This window comes from Rhynchophorus ferrugineus, unplaced genomic scaffold (assembly GCF_030347505.1).
Source record: "Rhynchophorus ferrugineus isolate W39M unplaced genomic scaffold, kcgeb_rfMv2 rfM1, whole genome shotgun sequence".
NCBI classification, from domain to species: Eukaryota; Metazoa; Arthropoda; class Insecta; order Coleoptera; family Curculionidae; genus Rhynchophorus; species Rhynchophorus ferrugineus.
In genome coordinates this window covers 29391487-29414207 of record NW_027472580.1, presented here as the reverse complement: position 1 = coordinate 29414207, position 22721 = coordinate 29391487, and the positions used below count along the sequence as shown (strand labels likewise).

The 22721-nt window shown below is 30.9% G+C and overlaps 1 protein-coding gene across 11 annotated transcripts in view; it reads right to left on the bottom strand.

Moving 5' to 3' along the window:
• The window catches only part of Cad87A (Cadherin 87A), a 727969-nt gene that overhangs the window by 310572 nt on the left and 394676 nt on the right, over nucleotides 1-22721 (bottom strand). For 9 of the 11 annotated variants that reach the window (XR_013008485.1, XM_076419263.1, XM_076419273.1 and 6 more), the window contains one exon: nucleotides 14189-14250. The gene's annotated coding sequence lies outside the window, so the exon portion shown is untranslated. The remainder of the gene's footprint in view (nucleotides 1-14188; nucleotides 14251-22721) is intronic. The other 2 variants (XM_076419271.1, XM_076419270.1) reach the window with 1 other exon arrangement.

Genomic DNA, 22721 nt, shown 5'->3' with positions numbered 1-22721 from the left:
AATTTGCAATAAAAAATTTTAAACCTCAATTCTAAACCACAATATAGTAAATCGAGGGATGTCGGTGCCGAGCCCAAACAATAAAAAATAATAATATAGTTTTGTGATATATACATAAAATTACATTTCGACCGACTTCGTACTGACTTCCAAGTTGGTAGTAGTTAAAATAATATTGTAAATAGATAGATAGGTTTAGGTAGGTAATGCAGTGAAGCTAAATTGTGTTTATAGTAGAATATAAAATATGTATAGTAGATAGCTTAAATAAGTTTTGTTATTTTATATTTAGTTATTACAACGATTCGAACATTCGCTCAATGATGAACTATTCGTAGAATAAAACGAGAAAAAATATACTGTCTTACTTTACAACGAATTTTCAACCTGCGATAGGTATCGACATCGAAATGACGTGGTTCACAGTTATTTTGAAAATTCTATTAAGTCAGAACTAGTGGAACCTGCTACAAAAAAAAACGAAAAGTAATTAACTGGTAATATAACAGGTCAATTGAAAAGTCCTCGGCCTAACATAGTAAAACATATTTTTTTGCCAAAATTAGTTTTTTTTTATTCAACATAATTAACTCCAAGGGTGATACACTGATTATAGCGATCCTCCAGCTTTTCGATACCATTTTAGTAGTACGATTTGTCCTTCAAAATAAGCATCCGTTTCGGCGATCACCTCTTCATTTGACGAAAATTTCTTCCCAGCGAGCATTCGTTTGGGATCTGAGAACAGGAAATAGTCGCTGGGGGCAGATCTGGAGAATACGCTGGATGAGGAAGCAATTCGAAGCCCAATTCATGGATTTTTGACATCATTTTCACTGACTTGTGACACGGCGCATTGTCTTGGTGAAGCGGCATTTTCTTTTTCTTCAAATGCGGCTGATTTTCGGCGATTTCGTCCTTCAAACGACATTGTGTAGGTATTAACGCAACTATGTAATAGTCACTGTTGATGGCCCTTCCTTTTTCAAGGTAGTCAATGAAAATTATTCCATGCGCATCCCAAAATACAGACGCCATAACCTTGCCAGCCAACTGTTGAGTTTTACTACGCTTTGGATCGGGTTCATCGTGTGCAGTCCACTCAGATGACTGACAATTGGACTTCGGAGTGAAATGATGGAGCCATGTTTCATCCATTGTCACATATCAAACAATGCTCCGAATCATCAACTCGTCGATGTTTTTGGTCAAAAGTGAGCTCGCGCGGCACCCATTTTACACAGAGCTTTCTCACACCCAAATATTCGTGAGTATATTTAGAGTATCTGTTATTTCATTCAATTTCAATTTACGATCATTCAAAATCATTTTATGGATTTTTTAATGTTTTGGTCAGTAACAACCTCTTTTGTCTAAACTTAGCATACCAATCTTTGATGATTGATTTTCGCGGGACAGTGTCCGCAAACTCGGCATCAAGCCAAGTTTTTTTTTAAGTGCATTTTTTCCCTCCAAAAACCAATATTTTATCAACACGCGAAATTCCTTTTTATCCATTTTTTTCACAATAACAAAAGTTGCTTCACTCAAAATGCTATAATTCACAAATTAATAATGCGACAGCTGTCAAATATATATACGCATCTTTTCAGGGTTGGGACTAACTAAAAACATATGGATATAATTCTGGTAGCGCCATCTATGTGCTAGGCCGGGGACTTTTCAATTAACCCGTTATATGTGTGCTTTTAAATTACATATAATGGTTCACTTGAACATAGTCCACATACTATAGTGTCGGTAACAGATTCCAACCAAATATGAACGGAGCTTTAATCCAGGTATATATGTGTGCATTGTTCCCAAAGAGGAATCGTTTACTAAAACGCCTCATTAAACATTAACCGATGTTGCACGAAATTATATTATTAAAATATGCGCGACTGATATTAGTTGCCTTTTGATCTTTGCTGGCGTTTCATATTTGTCGCCGTTCAATAGTAACAGCGGCTCGTACGGCTTTCGGACGATCGTTACGAATATTGCCCGGCAACGGAAATTAATCACTCCTTTTAATTAATTCGTGTGTCATAGGAGCTGGGAAAAAAAGCTACGCGTGCAGCATTTGATGTACGTCCCTGCTAATGCATATATCGCACTGTTACAATTCATCTTTTGTTCAGAAAATTTAGAAACAATTCCGTGTTTTTTATAATCAAATATTATTCGGCTAGAAGAATGTGCTTGTTCATGAACATTGGCCAGATACCTTCTTAGTGTTCTGATAAAATCTAAGAACATCTAACATATAGTCCTTCCAATAAAACAGCCAGTGCACGTCATCAACACCGTCAAGCGTATTTCCAAATTGAGTTTATAAAAACGTAAAATCCCCTTTCAACTTGTAACATTTTTCATTCTCATTTTACTAATTAGCATTACTCTAGTTCAAAAGAGACAGAATGAAGTTTGATGCGTCCTAACATGTAACCAAATCGGTCCATAAAATTCGATTTGTGTTGGGTAGTAGTCGACACCGTTGTCATATGTCAGTGTAAATATAATAAAAAAACTCTAACCTATAAAGTATTGTGGCATTAAACGTAAATATTAAATGTAGTTTCAGTAGTTCAATATGCGTTAGCATATATGCATAAATATGCATTTGATGTACTAACATACAATTATTTTATTTACATTAGTATTTTGTTATCAGAGTAAAAATTTACGAAAACTTAGAGAGTATATTCCTCTACAGTGACGGCTCCTGATAAAAATTTTAATGTGATCTGGAATTTATGTAAAAAAAACTTACCTATTTTTTTATAAACTAAGTCCATGCTACGTTCTTTTCGGTTCGCAAATTTGGTAGTCATTTTATCGTTAAAACTGTCTATTTCAGAGAAACATTTTTATGCGTTTTAGAGTTGAGTAACTGGTATCGGCCTCTGATGTTGTCGTGGGAGTTATTACCACGATTTATAATAATTGTCTAGCCTTCTTAAGCGTATCTCCCTTTAAAATTTTTAGAAGAGGTGGTGGACGATTTAATGTTCTGCGATCATTTCTTGAATAAATAACTGAGAATTTAGTTCGTAATCGTTCTTTATCAAATATGGGATAAAATGAACATGAATGAAAATGAATGGAAGTGAGTTTATTCTCAGTAAATGTATCGCACTATTCTCCAGAAGAAAAGTGAAAATCCATTCATTTTTTAAATAAATGTCTCTATTAAATTTAAGGGTATAACTTTTCCCTCTACTTGCACCAGATTTCTCAATAATAATATCTGGTAATGGAATATTTCCTTTAAATCTCAACAGTTCTTCGTAATAATATAAAAAAAACTCTTCACAATAATTAAACTAATTTAACTTCCATAGTCAAAGTTTTTAATATTGTTATTATTAAATGGCCGAAAGTTGCGTAAAATTCTGATATATCACATATGAACTATACGACGCTGGACAAAATGCAGCGAAATTTCCACTTAAATATCAGCCTTATTTGACTGTTGGAATGGACCGACACTGGGAACCGGAGTGAGAATATATTAAAAATCATCGTGGTTCAGCGATTCGACTACTTTCGGCTCTATTCGTATATTAGTCGGCACAATATACCAACGGCAAGCCTAAATACCTAAAGTCGATGTTGCCAAATTTATCGTTGGGTTATTTGTCTTATGGATGTAATTAATTTTAACAAGACTTTCTGATATTAAGTTTTGTATTTCGTCTTGAAACAAAAAATAATAATAGATTAGATACGTTTTTTACTATTTAGTACAATATATAGTTCGTGTTATATATTTGGCAACACTGCAGGCCATGGTTGGCAATGTTGGGCATTTATTTGTTTAACTATTAAAGAGTTTGATATGGCTTTTTTAGAGTTATATTGTGACGTTCCGTTTTACTTAAAAGAAGGCCTTTTAGTTTAACATTTCAGTATTTTAACAGCATTTACAAATATGGAAAGTCGAATGTAGGTTTAGTTTCAGTTGTTACAAATAGGAAATATTAATTAAATGACTTAAAAATTTTGCAGTGAAAGTAAATTAATATGTAAAGTTTGTAATATGAAATAGTTTGTAGCAAGAGAAAGAACATTTTCACCATGAGCTTGTTGCACAACTAAGGCCGATGACAAGAAGGATCTGCCATCTCTGTGTCCCCAATTTAATGATTTTAGTATCCATATTCATAATATAGATGTTAAGCAATCTAATCCATATTTTAAAAATTCGTAAGACTTTGAAAGTTGGAAGCCACAGGACGATAAAGAAAAAAAATATTATATAGACTATCGATGTGATTATTATCTTACGAATGAACTTTAGGTAGGATACGATAAGTCAAGAAGATTTACGGATAAAAAATTAATTTGAGCCTGTCTATATAAGTTTTTTCTGTTGTTAAGAATGTTATAAGACTCTATATTGAAGCAAATACAAATAGCCAATATGAATTCCAGAATAATATTCTATTATTGAATTTTGATAAGGTAATTGTAATAAGAGAATTATATATTTAAGTAATTTCAATTAACTGACCAATTTATAGGCATTGCAGAAATGCAGGACAATATTGCATACTATCAATCAAGAAAATGTAGCTATTTAGGAAAGGTTTGTACTTGCTACAGTATGATTTGTTGATAAGGAGGAGTAATCTGCCAAAATATCAAAGAAGAGAAAAGTAGGCCAAAGAATAAATAAAAGAAAATACTTGAAAGGTACATATACTAAAAAAGACACAAAATATTAACGTCATTGAGTTTTTAAGTACTTGAGTCCTTGATTTCATTAAATATGGTGGTGGTTTTTTAGTGAGTAAGCCCTTTTTCCATCAAATATATTAAACTTGCCTTTATTTGGAAAAATTTTCTATTGCAACTTTTATTGTATTGTAATTAATTAGTAATTAGTGTGAGAAGTATAAAGGTCTGTATCTACAAGAAAGTTGTTATAAAATTTTATTAATATATAATACATTTGTAATATTGTATACTCAAATATGTAGTAATTTAGTAAATAGGTTATAGCATAGTTAAGGTTCATTGTTTTATATCCTCAAATTTATAATCTAAAGTTAATAATAAATTTTAAAATATATAAATTAAGATAATACAAAAATTATGCTGTATTTTTCATTTTACCTCCTCTAAAATTTTTCGTAAATTAATATCATATATATATATATATATATATATATATATATATATATATATATATATATATATATATATATATATACCCTTTATTTTAATAACTAAACAAAGTATATTTTACGCCTCGAAGACTAACACTATGCCGATATCAAAATCAATCTACCGGACCACGATAATTTTTAATGTATCGTAGCAGAGTGCGGCGCGGGTACCAAATTTTTGGCGAGTTGTGTTGACCAAATAAATAATAGCCATAGCACGAGTCGGTAGCCTACTGACAGTAGGTTATTCTACTGGTCCACGTTACTCTCGTGGCTCCCAGTTTCATTGCATTTTTTTTATCATTTATTACAACAAGAATTATTTGCTTTTTGGTAAGTAATTGAAAATATTTTAGTATTTTAGAAACTACATAATTATTTTTATGAGCTTCTTTACCACAACACGGCATAATATTTATTGATTAATAATTACTAAGGATATGCGACTTTCTAGTCGGTCTAATGGGAATATCTGAAATTACTCCCTCCCCAACCTACTATATACTTACTATATTATATAATGATACCAAATTTTTAGGAATTACAACATAATATTTGCCCTTCTGCAAGTGATTTTTTTATAACCACTTATATTTTTCTCCGCTCAGAATGATTTAAGGTAATGATTGTCGGAACTTAACTACTCGGGGTGTTCCGCATTAATGGATAGCACCGTTTGTTTTGAAAGACAGGATTTATATGCATCCTTTCGTTCCACATCTCGGACGTCTCCGCCGTCCCGCCCCGCCAATCCGGCCCTCATTTCAGAAATATGTTTGGCGCTCGCCAGCCCAAATTCCGACTGGATATTACGTATTTTTATGGCCGGGAACGTTTTGCGATTCGTACGAAGTCGACGTCATAATACCGGGATTACGTCGTCTCGTTTAGCGGGGTTTTATGGCGCGTCTTCTAATGCGAAATATCGTTTTAATTCCTAATAGTGGACGCGTTTCGAAAAATGGCGATTCCCCTCGCTGAAATAATATTCTATCTGATCAAAACGTTTGTAATGTTAGAACCCCGCTTACATCTCCGGGTCTTGTTTGTCGGTCTTGATAGTTGGATTAGAAGTTTTCCGACATTTAGGTCGGCGTCTTTGTGAAACTTTCGGATTATCGTTTAGTTTTTATCCTTGAGTATATTTTTAAGTTTGTTTAGGTAAAATATGGTGATATGTTTGTAGAAACGGAAAACCCTATTGTCGTGTTGGTATTTCGTAGTTTATAAATGTTCATATTAATAAATTAGGTTGTCTATATATAAGGTAGCTGTTCTCAGACGCCATTCAACAGAATATTTTAATGGAAACTTAACAGTGTTGACCATATTTCGTCGAATTGGGTCCAGCAGGTTCGGAACAATGTCCACTAAGATGGCTCGTGGAAATTTGTGGAAGGACATGTTACAAAACTACGTTTTAGGTACATAAAAAGCTGTGTATAACATTTAAAAAGGTAACAAAGTATGGTTATATGACTATAAGACCGACATAATACAGAAATAGACTATATGGACCTTTCAATGACGAGCCAAGCCCTAAAGTTGAGGAGAAAAGTTGTTCGCGGATGAAGTACATCGAAGAATGCTGACTGATCCTTCGGCCTTTCCGGATAGGTAGCGATAGTGGCGTTAACCTAGTGTAGGGCGGTTGCTTCTGGATAGTATGAGATGATATATAAGTCCTTAAAGAGATTTAGAAAAAGTCGAAGACGAAATGAACCACACTATAAGACAATAGAATTTTTGATTGGCCAAAATATCGAATTCAGAGGTCTATAGCTCTGATTTGGCACCCAGTGAGTTTTTTATTTTACCACATTAAAACAATTTTAATGAGTTATCTCTATTTTATAGGAAACAGTGTCAGTAAAATTGGCAGTGCATGGACAATGTATTCGTTATCATGGGTAATATTTTGACAATAAATTAAATTTTGGCCATGAAAATTTGTTTTTATTCATCAGTAAGCCAGAAATAAAATAGCTATCACCGTACTGGACTGACGCTGGTTAGTTTAAGTTTTCTGTGTATTGTATTACGTTCTAAGATTTTCTTGATTAGTAGCAGATTATTCGCTATGTTTTTCCATATTTTGATTCAAGCCTCAATATAAACATCATAGAATACCAAACACCTCTCTGGTATTATTATAAAAATATTATATGTTATATTATTATAAAAATAAAGAATTATTTTTAAACGTTAATAATGTATCAATTATATAATATTTTACAGAAACATTTGCATTTCCTTAATAAGGATTTAAAAAATATTTGTATTTCAATGTGAATTTAATGTCAAAAAATTAAAAAGATTTAATTTGGAAAAAACATTGTAATGTTATTAGATATAGATTAGATAAAAATAAAAGGTTTGATGTTGATTATACATATGTTAAGGAAGACTAAATTGATAAACAAATTGATACAATATTGAAAATTGAAATTTGATAATTTGAAAGATATAACCACCTAAAACTACATATGTATTAAATTAGATAATGCAGTATTTTAAAATATTTTTTAATATTTCTTCCAGTATTATCATAGGCTAGTTTTATATAATCTCTCATATATGAACAAGAACGTATGAAGTTTTACGATATACATTGTTTTAATAATATGACAATTCTTGATATATTATCTAAAATGTAAAATAAATAATTTAGTTGTCTATAATGTATAAAAATTATGTTTTAATGATGTATGTGTTTGTATGTTCGCCGATTTCTCCGTCAATTATGGATGGATTTTCAAAATTTATTTTTATCCGAAAGAGTGCACATCCGAGGAGGTCCCATTGGAACCATGTCAGGATCTGATGGCGGAATCCGGGGAAATCGAGGGAAAATCTCAATTTTCAAAGGCATGTCCAAGGTTTTCATATATTTTTTTATCTAATTTGATAGGTTTGACAAGTGAGTTATTTTTTGCAGTGACAAAATAGCGTTACAACTCAAAAAATTTGTGACCAACAAGCAAACATAACTTGGCCTTCTTTGGCGCAAGTTCACCCGGACAAACTCTAGTTACTTGCTCTCTAGTGTTATATGATGTATCCATATGTCGAAATAGCGCAAAATTTCGTTCAAATTGTGGCTGAACTTTGTCAAGCATTTCTTTGAAGAAGTTACACGGTTGCGGTTATGGTCAAGTGTGAGCAACAGCGGCACCCATCGCGCGGATATCTTCTTCATATCAAAATATTAATGGAAAATATGACACCCGCTCAGTTGAGAGGTCCTCTATATTAGCCATTTCATGTACTTTCATTCTCCGATCGTCCAATATCATTCCACGGATTGAATATTCAGCATCACTTGTACTGGTACGACCATAACAGAACCCAGTAAGCCATTTGTTAACCATTGAATTTGAGTCTGTACAGAGTCCTCATAGTATTTATCAAGCCTCAATTACGCTGATGGTTTTTTAGCAATAAAGAGTAGTTAATCAGAGTAAGAATATCACATTTATACTAATCACAGTTAAAATTCGAGGTTGTCTATTGTTAATGTCTGTCAAATACAAAACTAAATGATCCAGCTTACTGAGGACAGTAAGTGATGCATTTACTACGCAGGACTCTCACAGACGCTACCAAAACAAGCTGCCCTCGTATATAGGACAATTGAAGGCAGAAAATATTTTCCAACAACCTAATATCACGTAATTGTACGGTCATAATACTAGGCAATAATTTTTTTCTTTGGAAAAAGCTTTTTAAAGTTTTAATAATGCTTAATGTAAATGTCAATCATCTCATAATAACATTTGAAAAAAAAATCTTCAGAGAATACACAATTTCTAATCTCGTTTTATACGCCGGCAAGCCTCGTAACTTAACTGAGCCACTTTTTAAATACCCCAAAGCTCTTTTATCGGTAACGATCCCCCTGGCAGAGTAACTTTTTTATATTTATCAGTTAATTTAACAAGAATAACAGTGCAATCAGCTAGTGCGCTAAACGGAGTATTAACCGAAACAAAGAGGCAAGACGGAAAATCCGGCAATAAAAAGCTTCCAGATAGCCGGCAGCGATATTTCGAACGAATTTAGACCACAACGTTAAAATTCCGAGGAAACATAGTACGGTGTTCTCAGTCAGCTGACTGATAAAACAGCTCCAGTGGTTAGTTTTGAAAAGTATTTTCCTCTTAATATAGAACTTACATTGTAAAGATTTAAATAACATGGGCGTTTCTTCATTTTTAATGCTGTGAGTTAGTGTTAAGAGATTCACGGCAGATTATAATAATCTCTGCTAGACTGCATCACGTTAAAGCATGATTGTTAGTTAAAGATTTAACCACGAAGTGTTTAGTTCTATTGCAGCAACTGATCTATCTATCTAGGGTGGAGTTTCTGACTCTCACGTAGGCTCAGTTAGAACAGGCTGGAAAAAGCTGCAGGAAAGTTTATAAAATAATATAATAGATACAGAGATAAACTTTGTAAAAACTATCGAGGTATAAATTTCCTATTAACATACAGATACAGAGATAAACTTTGTAAAAACTATCGAGGTATAAATTTCCTATTAATTGTTAGGAAGATGTCCAGGCATTTTACGATTAATCAATTAGGGGATTAACATTGTCTGAGGCCAGAACCGGCAGATTCCTAATTGTGAACATACGAAGTTCTGCACCACCAACAGCATCATATTAGTTGAGAAGTACTCTCTCTGAACGCGGGTTACATCTTTAATATTTATCATTAATTCCAAGCAAGACCAATATGTTGGTTACTTGGTGGGTTTGGCAGTTGATTAGGCTAGGCATTGATCATTATTAGTTGATGAATTATTCTGAATTATTTACATACGTTTTTATTTCAAATATTAATATTCAAAAATTAATAAGTTCAATCAACACTCTATAATACACCGTTCTTTGATGATTTCTTAAAAAAAAATAATAATTTAGATAGGAATTCCGGATTCATTTCCGATTAGAATTAAGTTGTTTTATAGAATATCCAATAAAGCAATATACATATACTAAGACGTGCTACCAAAGTACTGGAAAAAGCACCTGTAACAAAAAGTAACTTAAAATAAAAATAGCAATATTTACACAATATTCTCAATCCTTAATAAATTAGGAAATTAGATGTATCCAGCAAATAAAAAAACAAAATGAATTAAAACTTCTATATAACAAATTCGTCTGATGACCACTTTAGGTGTTACATATGATGGGCTGAAAGATGAAAACTGCAGAATATTTAAAGTATAACTATATGTTTATATATTTGTCCACAATAAATATAAGGTACAATAATAATATGGTTTTTCAGTTGGTTAGTTCGACAGGATAATTCCACATGTTCGCCATAAAAGCTTTTTTTAAGTGTCCTTGTTCTTGTTGGAAAATCTGACTTACCATTTACGTAAAGTAGTTGATTGGTAAAAATGGTCTATAGCGTGTGAAAATTATTGCATTAACAAGGAATAGTAATAACAAACTTTTTTGCCAAAATAGTTTAATTTATAGCATTTTAATAAAGTGTTAACATTTTGATTTACATTCGTTGTAGTGTTTCTTTTGATTTACAGAAAACTTTTAATAATATTTATGAATTTTTTGTAACCATTTTTTAATGCTTTTCCGTTGAGCTATCCTTACTTTATTATATTAATAAATATTGATTATTTATGATTAAAAACATAATGCGACGTTAACAATTTTAACAAGAGTATAGTTATATAAAAATCTTAATACTTTCCTTCCATTTATAAGCCCACTTTATATTTCATTTATCTAATGAAAATTTAATAAATCTATAATAATATATTTATAATAATCTTTAATAAAATAATATAATTTTTGGATATTATAACTAATGCAAACATTTAATAGTAATAATTGGCAATATTATAACAAATATTACTTTTTAATTTGGGTAAAAAAAGCATAATAACGTCATAAATTATTAAGAATATATTCTTTTTTGCAAGGCATTTGGTCCATTTGGTATCACCCATTAATAAAAATTTATTTATAAATTGATTAAGATTATGCAGAACAATCTAAACAATTGGAGGGTAGAGATCTATCTTGCAGCACCAATGACGAAACTGGAAGGAATTATTTTTTTTACTGATTTCTACTATTTACTAATTTAGTAATACTAAACATACGAATGACTAATAATATAAAAAGGACGACAACCTAACCAAACGTTTTTGACCGTAACGTTGCCTAAAGGAAGACATATTAAATTAAATAATGTTATAATATAAGGTTCAAACAATTACAAGCAAGTTTTTTATATATATTTTAAAGTCTCTTTTTACTAACTATGAGATATCTGGACTGGACCTAAAGTTTAACGTGGGCTCCACCACAGTCCTCAGCATTAAGCCTATGGACTGGCGAATGACCAACTTTAGAAATCATCCCAGAAGACATCCGGTCTTACCCAGCCTGGTTACTGGCGTGACAGGGATCATTTTCCTTGTCGGATTTTACACTCTTGCCTAGAAAAATAACAAATTTTAAACAATCACAAACATAAATTTACGACCATACCCCAGCAGGATTCGAACCCGCGGCTATCGTAACGTAACAGTAAGAGGACCGTCCTATCGCCACCAAGACGGTTACAAGTATGTTTAAAAAAAAAAACTAAAATAGAACTCTGAAATAAGAGAGCCCTTGAAAACTATAATTATATTCTAGAAACTGTTGCCGTTAAAAGTGCTACATAATACTGTAAGACTTAATTACTCTATTCCGTAAAAGCTTTTTAAAATGCACAGCCTTTATGCGCACATAAATCAGAAAAATGTCGCGAAACTCTTAGGTCTCGCCAACAGTTAATTTAAAATAAAGAAAAAAAACTTCGATTTCACCATTCCCTCATATATTATTTGGCCCTAAATTAGTAGCCTCGTTGTTATCTTAATCCTAATTACAGTCCAATCGGTTCGGGTGTAAGTCGTTTAATGGAATATGGAGTCGGAGACCTGACTCGTTCGCCTTCTGCCAAACGCAGATAAGACCACCGAAACTTTTAATTGAGGTTAATTTTAAGGCCGAAAATCGGCAGCTTTTTTTTGAATCGAAGTTCGAAAAATAAGAGCCCGATCAAATAAATATCTTCAGATTTTGCCCAACATTGTTTTTATATCAGTTGGTTAAAACTGAAAACAAATTAAATACATGTAATCAATATCTAAACGTTTATACTACGTAGTAATTACTATACCATTAAGTATAACTTTTTTATTAAAATTTTCTGTAAAGAAAATAGCTTTTAGAAGTAGTTTTTAGTTATGCAGCAATTAAAACTGAATTATTTCCATCATTCTTAAAACAACCAAAGAAATTAAAAACTAATTTTGGACAAAATTATTCTAGTTTTGTAATTGAAAAAAGTAAATTGCGAAACTGGAAAAGATAATTAAAATAATGACATTTCTATGGAAAAAGCTAGAACATTATCTTAGCGGCAAAAATTTAAATGTATATTTTACTATCTCTATTCGTAGATTATAGTAGGTCAATATAAAAGTCCCCGTACTGACACATAGATGGCGCTACTAGGATTAAATCCATATGTTTTTTAGTTAGCCCTAACCGTCAAATGATGCGTGTATAAATTTGACAGCTGTCGGATCATTAGTTTGTGAATTATAGCATTTTGAGTGAAGCAACTTTTGTTATTGTGAAAAAAATGGATAAAAAAGAAATCGCCGAAGAACCGCCGGATTTGACAGAAAAGAAAGTGCTGCTTTACCAAGACGATGTACCGTGTCAAAATCCATGAATTGGGCTCCGAATTGCTTCCTCATCCACCGTATTCTCCAGATCTGGCCCCCAGCGACTACTTCCTGTTCTCAGATTTCAAAAGAATGCTCGCTGGGCAGAAATTTTCGTCGAATAAAGGGGTGATCGCCGAAACTGAAACCTATTTTAAAACAAGGGACAAATAGTACTACAAAAATGGTATGGAAAAGTTGGAGGGTCCCTATAATCAGTGTATCACCCTTGAAGGGAATTATGTTGAATAAAAGAAAATTAGGCCAAAAAAATATGTTTTACTATGGTAGGCCGGGGACTTTTCAATTGACCTGTTAAAACAGTAGTTTCTATAATGTTTTTCAAAGCGAATTTATTCATATAATTTTCAAACACTAATCGATGATATATGTACCATTTTGATCCATGGACTGTTGACACTTTTTTGAAAAATCATAGTTCTGTTAGTGTAGAATTTCTGAGCAAGAAATCAGTTTGGAAAACCGTTTTGGTAGAAAAATATATTAAAACGTCCCAGCCAATTTCTTCTTATTTTTACTAGTCACTAAATATTTATATGTTCTAATATTGTGGTAATAGATGACAACCCTTTTCCTTTTGATTAATATCAGTCCTAGTTAAATCTTTATCGCACAATATTGTTTTCTTCCATTCAATTATTTGCTGTTAATTTTATATCTAACCAAAATAGCCAAGGAGCCTTTATTTTACCAATGTTTAAGTTTACGCGGAATGTTGGAATATGAAAATTGTCGATCTACCTCCTTTTTCTTTTTTTTTCAACTACTTCAATGATTTTTTAACATCATGAGTTGCGGTTGGAAACGAATTATGACTGTTAATAGAAACACCCTACCTTTTCAAAAGAAAAAAGCAAAATCCCACAAAAACGAAGTGTTGTATTTTTTTTAAGGCGCAACTATTTTTAAGAAATGGGGCTACCTATATCTAGAATGTTTTATGAACCTTTTTAAAAACACAGTATTTAGTTTTATCCTAATCTAATATACATTAATGAACTGTAATATTATGCCTTACTAATAAAACATCAATTAATTATTATATTAGGTATAGTACAAAGTCAAAAAAGAGTTTCTAATAATTGAAAAATTGTAATTACCCATTTTGAATATAAATTCTGGATGTTAATCTTAGTCGTTGAAATGTATAATTATTATGTAATATAAAAATTTTGTTGAACATTTAAAAAATATATAGTTTAGCTTGTTTTAAACTTACCTCCCGTATGAAATGTCCTTTAATATCCTATTGAAGACAGACAGCCTCATCCAAATCTATACCTAAAACAAATTAATACATGGTTAATGAAAAATTGTTAACAATAAATAAAATACTTTAAAACAAGGAGACAAATGAGTTATAAAATATGTTGGGTTTAAAAACAAAAAGGTTCATTTTTCCTTCAAACTATTTTATTTTACGGAAAGAAGTGGCTTTTGAGCATTTATACATAAAATATTTATCATTCAACAATACAATGTAGTATATGATAAGCTTGTTCTGAACATGATCATTTCAATCTGATTATGTTTATTATTTGCTAATTTTCGGATTATGCTTTCACTTAGGTGTCAATTTTAAATATATAGTTCTGAAAATTTGGAATAAAAAAAAATAACAGAATAGTGTTTTTATTGGTAATCGAAGAAATAAAGAAATTATGGTAAAATGGAGACAACAAATTTAGTTTATGACTACATTATAATCCCAGTAAGTATTATACTGTATATTACTGGAACTACATTTATTCAAAAACGCACATACATTCAACTATAGTCAATATGTGCATAAAATAATACATTTAATAATACAATATAATACATTTTAAATGTGACAATACCAACAAAATTAATTGTCAAAATGTAAAATGTTATGAAGGATATGTTGAATTTCTATATATCGCAAATGTTTATGGACCTAATAGAGCCCTGACTATCGCTGCCATCTGTTTGAAATAAGTAAATTAACACTTTTTATTTTTAACACTCCTTCACATATTATAAGTTGTATGTATGTATGTCCAAGCATACAAAATACATATAATAATACAAAGCATATTTGCGGTATGAAAAATATACATAATAGAATACATCGATACTGTACATTCGATATCGAAATATGCTATATATGACGTCAGCTTTTGTTTCTTTCGATTTTATTAATGTTTTCAATGCCTCAGTTAAATTTTTTTGTTTATATCAACATATAAGCAACAACATTATTGTCTTCAAGTTTGATGAGTTTGAGTTCAGTTTTTCAACTTTCAATTCTATTAATAATGTTAAAATATTAACTATTGTAACAGTATTGTGAATATTCTTAGATAAGTTTAGTTCTCAATGAAATACGGGCATGTAAATTATAAAAATGTTACTGAACTAAATTGATATGCCCTTCATTTTATTTTAAGTGCACCTGAGCTGAACTAGCCAATATCATATACTACAATTTATTTATTTCCCTACAGTATGACACCTCATACATAAGAATCTTATACAAATGTCCATGGTCTACCCTGTATAGAAGGGCTTCTCGAGTCTTGGTGACACCAAGTTTCTATAACCATAGCAAGTTGTTCATAACAACCGCAATCCACCTTTGGTGGCTTTACATTCTGAACTTCAAAACTAATATTGAATTTCAAAGCATGAATGTTTCCTAATTCTTATAATTTATAGCTACTAGCTTCAACTGCAGTACGTTTGTGGCAACTCCAATTAACTATACCAATGGCTCGATTAACTGTTAACGAGGGAAGGATTGCTAATCCAACGTTACTCCGTCTTCTCTTCTTGATAATTTGTTTATTTTCTTTATAAGAAAGTTAATTATAGTTAATGAATTAAAAAAGAACAGTCTTATGATATACCTGGAATCTGACAGATTATGTTAATAACATATATACATATTTATACATGTTATTACAAATCAATATACGTTTTTTTTAATACCAAAATAAAACCTTCTGAAATACTTTAGCCACGATTAACAATCTCTCTATGCTGTTAGAGCTAACAAATAAGTTTTGTTCCTGCTGAATCAAATTAGAAACAACTATACTATAATCATATAGTAGAAATTATATATAAAACACCCTGTGTGTGCTATAAAAGGATGGGGGGAACAAATTCAATGTAAATCGGCCTTGTTTCTTTCGCATTAAGACGGTTCTTGTCTGTATTTGGTAAGTCGGGCGTGCAACATTTGTGATTAATAGCAGAAACTCGACGGGCTTTCCGGAGAAGTTGTCGCGAATTCGTCATCCTCCAACTTCGGGTTTCGGTTCATCCTCGTCACTTCGGGTGGAATTTCGGACTCGTCCCTAGCGTAACTTGTGTTGACGACGCTATTTTATTTCACCCGGCTTTAAAATAAACATATAAATTGACTCGGGCTTTCTAACTTAATTATATCTCACATAACTCCTGTTTTTCTTTATGTATTTCGTCTATATAAATTGATATCACAGATTGTGGAGTATTTAAAAAGATATTTTAGTGCATCAATTGCATGTGAATGAATTTCAATAATTATGTGATGGTGATGGTAGCAATTAGCGTTGGGAACTAACGACCGAAAATTACTACCGACTGTTTAGTAATTGATTACTTTTAATTATCAGATATTTCATTAGTTATTTTACTATCGACTATTTTAGTCGAGTACTTTCAGTTAATATTTTCGGTCCTTTCTATTTGTGCTTACATAGATTTATATGTTGTACATTAATATATTAGCAATTTGGAATTCTATTTTACAATATTTTGTATTAACGTAATAGGGTAAAGAAAAAAAACATTCTGACTGATAAAGAGAAAAATAATGTTGACTGCTTTTTTGTGATTGACATTTTCGCTTTTCCAAGTCTCTCGATATTTGTAGAAACTTTTCCAATATTAATACTTCTTTCATTAAATTTTAAGAATAAGACAAATTTGGTTTAAGTTCAAGATTAACAAGAAATAAAAATATTATTGTACTTAAAAAGGGTGGAAAAGATTGATTGAGGAAAGACGATACAAATATTTAGTGGTCATCTCTCTTCACAATCAAGTCAAATATACGAAATATAAAAATAATTTTATATCATTCGAGTAACAAATCCAGCTCTTTATTTTTCTTTCCCAAAGAAAGTTTAATTGCACATACACAAGCACACACATGAATGAAATAGGAATAATAGAAAACAATTGTGAATAAAATTAATAGAAAAGAAAAAAAACAATTAATTTAATTAAATTATATCAATGTTATTTTCCCAATATTAAAATACGATTGAAGATATTTGGGATCATTATTCCATTTCTTTTTTCACACTGCTACACTGCTACTTGCCAATTTAAAATTATTTATAACGAGCTGATCTGTACAGCACAGAAAATCAAACAATTATCTCCGTGATTTCCTCTCTCAAAATTAATAGGGAAAGGAATTCGTTCATCTCTCGAAGCCTGAATTTCACTAAAATAATAGTAATTATTTTCAAGCTTTAATTTTTGTACTATCGACTAGTTCGACTGTTTTGTGACTATCGACTGTTTCGACTATTTTCAGTCGATGGTTCCTAATGCTAGTAATAATCAATAATTACAAAATATCGCATTTATGTAATGAAATCGGATAAAGAGATTTATAAAAATATATTCATTTATTATATTTAGGCTGAGATTGATAATTTATTTGATAAAATATAACCAAAAAATACAGAAATCCGCCATGATAACTCAAACAGCGATCAGAGCGAATTAGGTTGGTTTACAGTCACTATAATACTATATCTATATCGTTATCGAACTATATCGTTATATTACAAATATAAATATTAAAAAATATTTAATATCAAATATATAATGAAAAACATATCGGTCTGTGAAAAAATATGGTTTTTGATAACTTCCTAACTTCCTTTGATAATGTCCTTTAACATTTATAAATACGTCAAAATTTTTTTTAAAAATTCTGAGTTTACTTTTGGCATCGAACCATGGCCCTTGGCTTTAAGGTTATCGACTGATGGGTCATTAATTTATAGAAACCATCCCAGAAGGCGTCTGGTCTGACCTAGACCGGTTACTGGTATGACTTCCCTTATCACTCCAGCCCCACTTATTGCTCCAGCGACTATTGCAATAGTAGGAGGACTGCCCTGCCATTTTGACTACTGCGCCAACCAACCATTTCAATAAATGACGTCAAATCAATATTTTATTTAAAGATTTATACGGTCCTCTAGATAAAACAATTTCTACAAAATTGCATATGCGGGGCCTAGTAATGAAATCATCTTACCGACTTATATAACATATTATAGTTATTTATACATTGTTTTTCATTTGGTTATGTCGAATCATGGAAGTTATATCATGGAAGTCGATCAGCGTCAACTTGCAGTCTCCAACTAACATACGAGGGTGATTATTTATATTTCGGGAATAGGACAAAACAAATAGTTAAGTTGCAAATATATTTTTATTGTTTTTCAAAGTATTTGCCACGATGATCGATACACCTTTGCATAAGCTTAAACCAATTTTCAAAGCATTTATTCCATTCCGAATGGGGTATTTTCAAAACATGACTTTTGAACGCTTCAATAGCTTCTTCGAGCGATGAAAATCGTTGACCACGCAGTTTATTCTTCAGGGATGGGATGGGAAAAAGTCATTAGGTAGCAAATCAGGGTTGTACGGCGGATGACCCATCAATTTGATGTTTTAAGTGCTCAAATAGTCTCTTGTTTGAGCCGATGTGTGAGAGCATCATCGCATTGTCATGATAAAGAACAATTCGGCGTCTCTTGTTTATTTTCCTTAATTCACCGAAGACCGAAGAAGACAAACAAATACAATTAGAATTTACTGTTCTACGATCATCTAGAGTTAGATCATCACTGTTGCAATATGATCAGTATTCCCGAAGAAACAGGCCACCATTTTCTTTAAAGTGTCTCGTAGGCGAACAACTTTTGTTGGGTTTGGTTCATCTTGGAACACCCATACAGTCGATTGCTGCTTACTTTCGCGCTCATATAAATATATCTATAATTCGTCACCTATCAGGATTTTATAAATGTCTTTCGAAGCACACAACATCGATGTTTTCTGGCACAACAGCCTTCACGAAACTGGTCGGGCAGCGAACTACGACCACGATTGAATTTACTAAACCAGCTATACACACTGGTTTTTGATGGAGCTTCATCGCCAAAAGTCAAATTAAGTTGATTGATGCACTCTTGTTGTGTTAATCCACGTCAAAAATCGTAATAAATCATCGCATGAAAATGTTCACGATCCAGTTCTATTTTTTGCCGAGACGAAACGTCTTGAACTTAAATCGTTCTGAAAATAAGTTAATTAAGAATGTGCTTGGAAATTTATATAATATTTAATTGTAACTTCACAGATGATCTGCTGACGTGCCTATATTTTTTATAATAAATATAACAATTGCGTTTGTAATAAACAATTTATTGTCAATTATTTCCTCAATTATAAATGATAATTTTGAGAAAAATAATAACGGTCACTCACATAAATATTGTATCAAAGCTTGTTACATGAATATGTAATTACATGAATATACGTGAATACGTATACACATAGTAGAAAAAAGTAAATTATAACTAGAATGATTATAGATGCTGTACGATACTTGAATAGAACGATAACCGGCACGTGAAATTGTATAAAAATACATCTTCTGTACGTAATTACGTAACATTTTTCATTCATATTGAAACTATAAATAAAATCGCTTTAACATATTCCTATAGGAAACAAAATCTTACTAAATCATAAATAACATTCTACCGTTTCCTACAAAATATACTGAAACAATCCCTGCGCAAAATTGCGATATTTATCATCTATTTCTGGTGGGAACGTATTATATTGATTATTCAACCTGAAAATATATTTTTCTAAACACATTTTTTGGATAGCAATGAACAACCGAATAGAATAACAAGTTGTTCTGTTACGTAATATTACAAAACATTTAAATGTACATTTTTACGCAGAGAAAATATATATTGTGCCTGCATACTATAAAACTACTGGTCTGTTATAAAAACAAATTTGATAGAGTACAATTGAATTAAATCAAGTCTGCTATCATTAACATTAACAAAATTGTGCAACATGTACTAATTAACAAAGATAACATCTAGATTTATTCATAGTCTTACATCTGAAAAAGATGACTTTATTATTGAGCCTTCATACATTAGAAATAAACTTTAATCTCTTGAAAGAAGAGATAATCAACACAAAATTAAAAGGTAGCAGTCCTACGAGACTAATAGTCAAGTGTGAACTCAGAGAAGGAGATTAACTATATTGCAGCTGTTTCAGATAACCTCTAAAATTCAGGATAAATTTAAGGATTTATTCAATTCTCCAAAGATACATAATACAATATAAATTATTTATGTGTCTCGAATAGGTAAAACTACTTTCTGATATTGTGAATTTCGACATTTATATTTCACACGTTTATAAAATATCGAATTACTCACTTTGGACAGCTCTCTAGAAAACAAAATATTTTATGTAGTGTAGGGAACAATCGATTGAAAACAACTATCGACTGTTTCAGTCGCTATTTTTGGATCGACTGATTTTGTTACTATTTACTATCGACTATTTCAGTAGTGTACTTTTAGTTACTATTTTTGGTTCTTTTGGTTTTATTCGACTGATTTTTAACGTTCTTTCTCTGTATTAACTATTCCATTCCATAAAAAAATTCCATTTTTTTTACATATCCACAGAACATTCAAATATAAAAGTAATTCTAGTTCGTTTAAAATTAAATTATTCATTAGACGCATTGCATGTAAATAGTATTTAGTAATTTTTTTTTCCTTTTCTTTTTTCAAGTTAGTACGTTAAGGACTATGATGTCTCGCTTATACTACCATTGGTAACATAAAATATTAACTGCTTCAAGCAATTATCTCCGTCCTTTTCTCTCCCACAAATTATACAGGAAAGGGTTGGTACATCTTCGAATAACATAACAAATTGGAAAAAAAAAGTGGAACAGTGCTTTTGACTGAAAATAGTAATTATTATTTTCAGTCGCTAGTTTTTTGACTATCGACTGTTTCGACTGTTTTCTGTCGATAATTTCCAACGCTAATTTTATGTATTCACCATTATTAAAATATCTAGGTTTGGTTTTTGTAGAGAGCTATACCCGATTAGTTTCTATTGATTAGTTGACTAAGTTTTGATGTTCTTGCTTTACTGATTCACCAATGGCTTCATAAACAATGTTACGAATTTACGGTTATATGGACTTATAAGTATATGTTTTACATTGCGTCTTGTGTGCTTGTATTAAGACTGATTGGTATAACGAGATGTTTAAAAATAGACGCCTTTATAGACAAAAAAACCAATATCGTTTCGTCTGGCCGTTCAATAAATCGTTTCTTCTTTCCTTAAAATAAAATGGTTTTTTGTTGACAGTCTTTTTGTTTTTATGTTTTGTTTGTATTGTGATTGTAAATAAAAATTTATATTAATACAAAAGTGTCTAGAAGCTATATTTTCAAGATTGTTAATTTATGTATTAAGATAATTAGTAAAATACTAGTATCATACTACCTTGGCAATTATAATATTTAGGTATAGCTCTTTTTCACTCTTTCGATATTTGTTCACATGTGTTTGATAACAGTTGAAGTGTTAATATCCCTTTCAAAGAACTGTTTAATATTAATTGAGATTAATAATTATTAAAATTAAGTAATTAATTAAAAATTTAATAATAATTTAAAAATTTGATTAAATATTTATGGTAGAATAATATACACCTTTTTTATATTATAAGTGAAAATTCGATTTACCATTTTTATTCCAAAAAGGAATACTAAATATAAAATTACTTATAAGTATTTCAACATGAAAGTTCGCGACATGTTGAGCCCTGAAATTATTTCTTTAGAAATATTAATATACCTGTTTTGATTATTAAAAAACACAGAAAGATTCCTAATTAGACATGAATGAAAGAATTAAATAGTAACAACAGATACATTTATTATAGTATGATATTGTTACATTCCATATTATAAAAATACGATAAAACATATTACGGTTCATTATTATATTCCTTTTTTTTTAAATACAAAATAACACAAAAATATAACATTAATTTTATATTGCCCCTTGCTAATTAAAAAAAAAACATTTAAACGAACAGCTCACATCACGTAGAGAACTAAATAATTATGTGTCCTTTTCTCTCCTATGACTAGTATAAGAAGGATTTCATATATCTCCGCCTTATGTCGAGATTGGAAAAATATTGCTAAGCGAGAATGAAATAGTAATTGGTATATTCATTCAAGTACTGATTTGACCCTAGAATAATTCCAATGTTTTGGAACATTTTAAAAAATATCGCTACTTTTTAAATATTTTTCCGATATTTTTTAAAGAATATCGATATTTTTCCTAATAGTACGGTGACGTGAGGAGATGCTCCATTCACATATTAATCTGAAAGTACTATAACTCCTGGATAACACCAGAACAAATCACAAGCTCAAAAGAATCAAACCATTTGATCTTGTGTAATGTAGTGCAGCGAGGTGCATTTAAAAGAAAACAGCAGTGTGCATACATAAAAATTAGTACACTAGAGACTATACTAAGATAAGACCGCTGGGTCCTTGAGATACATATCTAGATATAAGTTATTGTAAAAACAAACTGTAGGTCAGTTGGCAACGACTAAC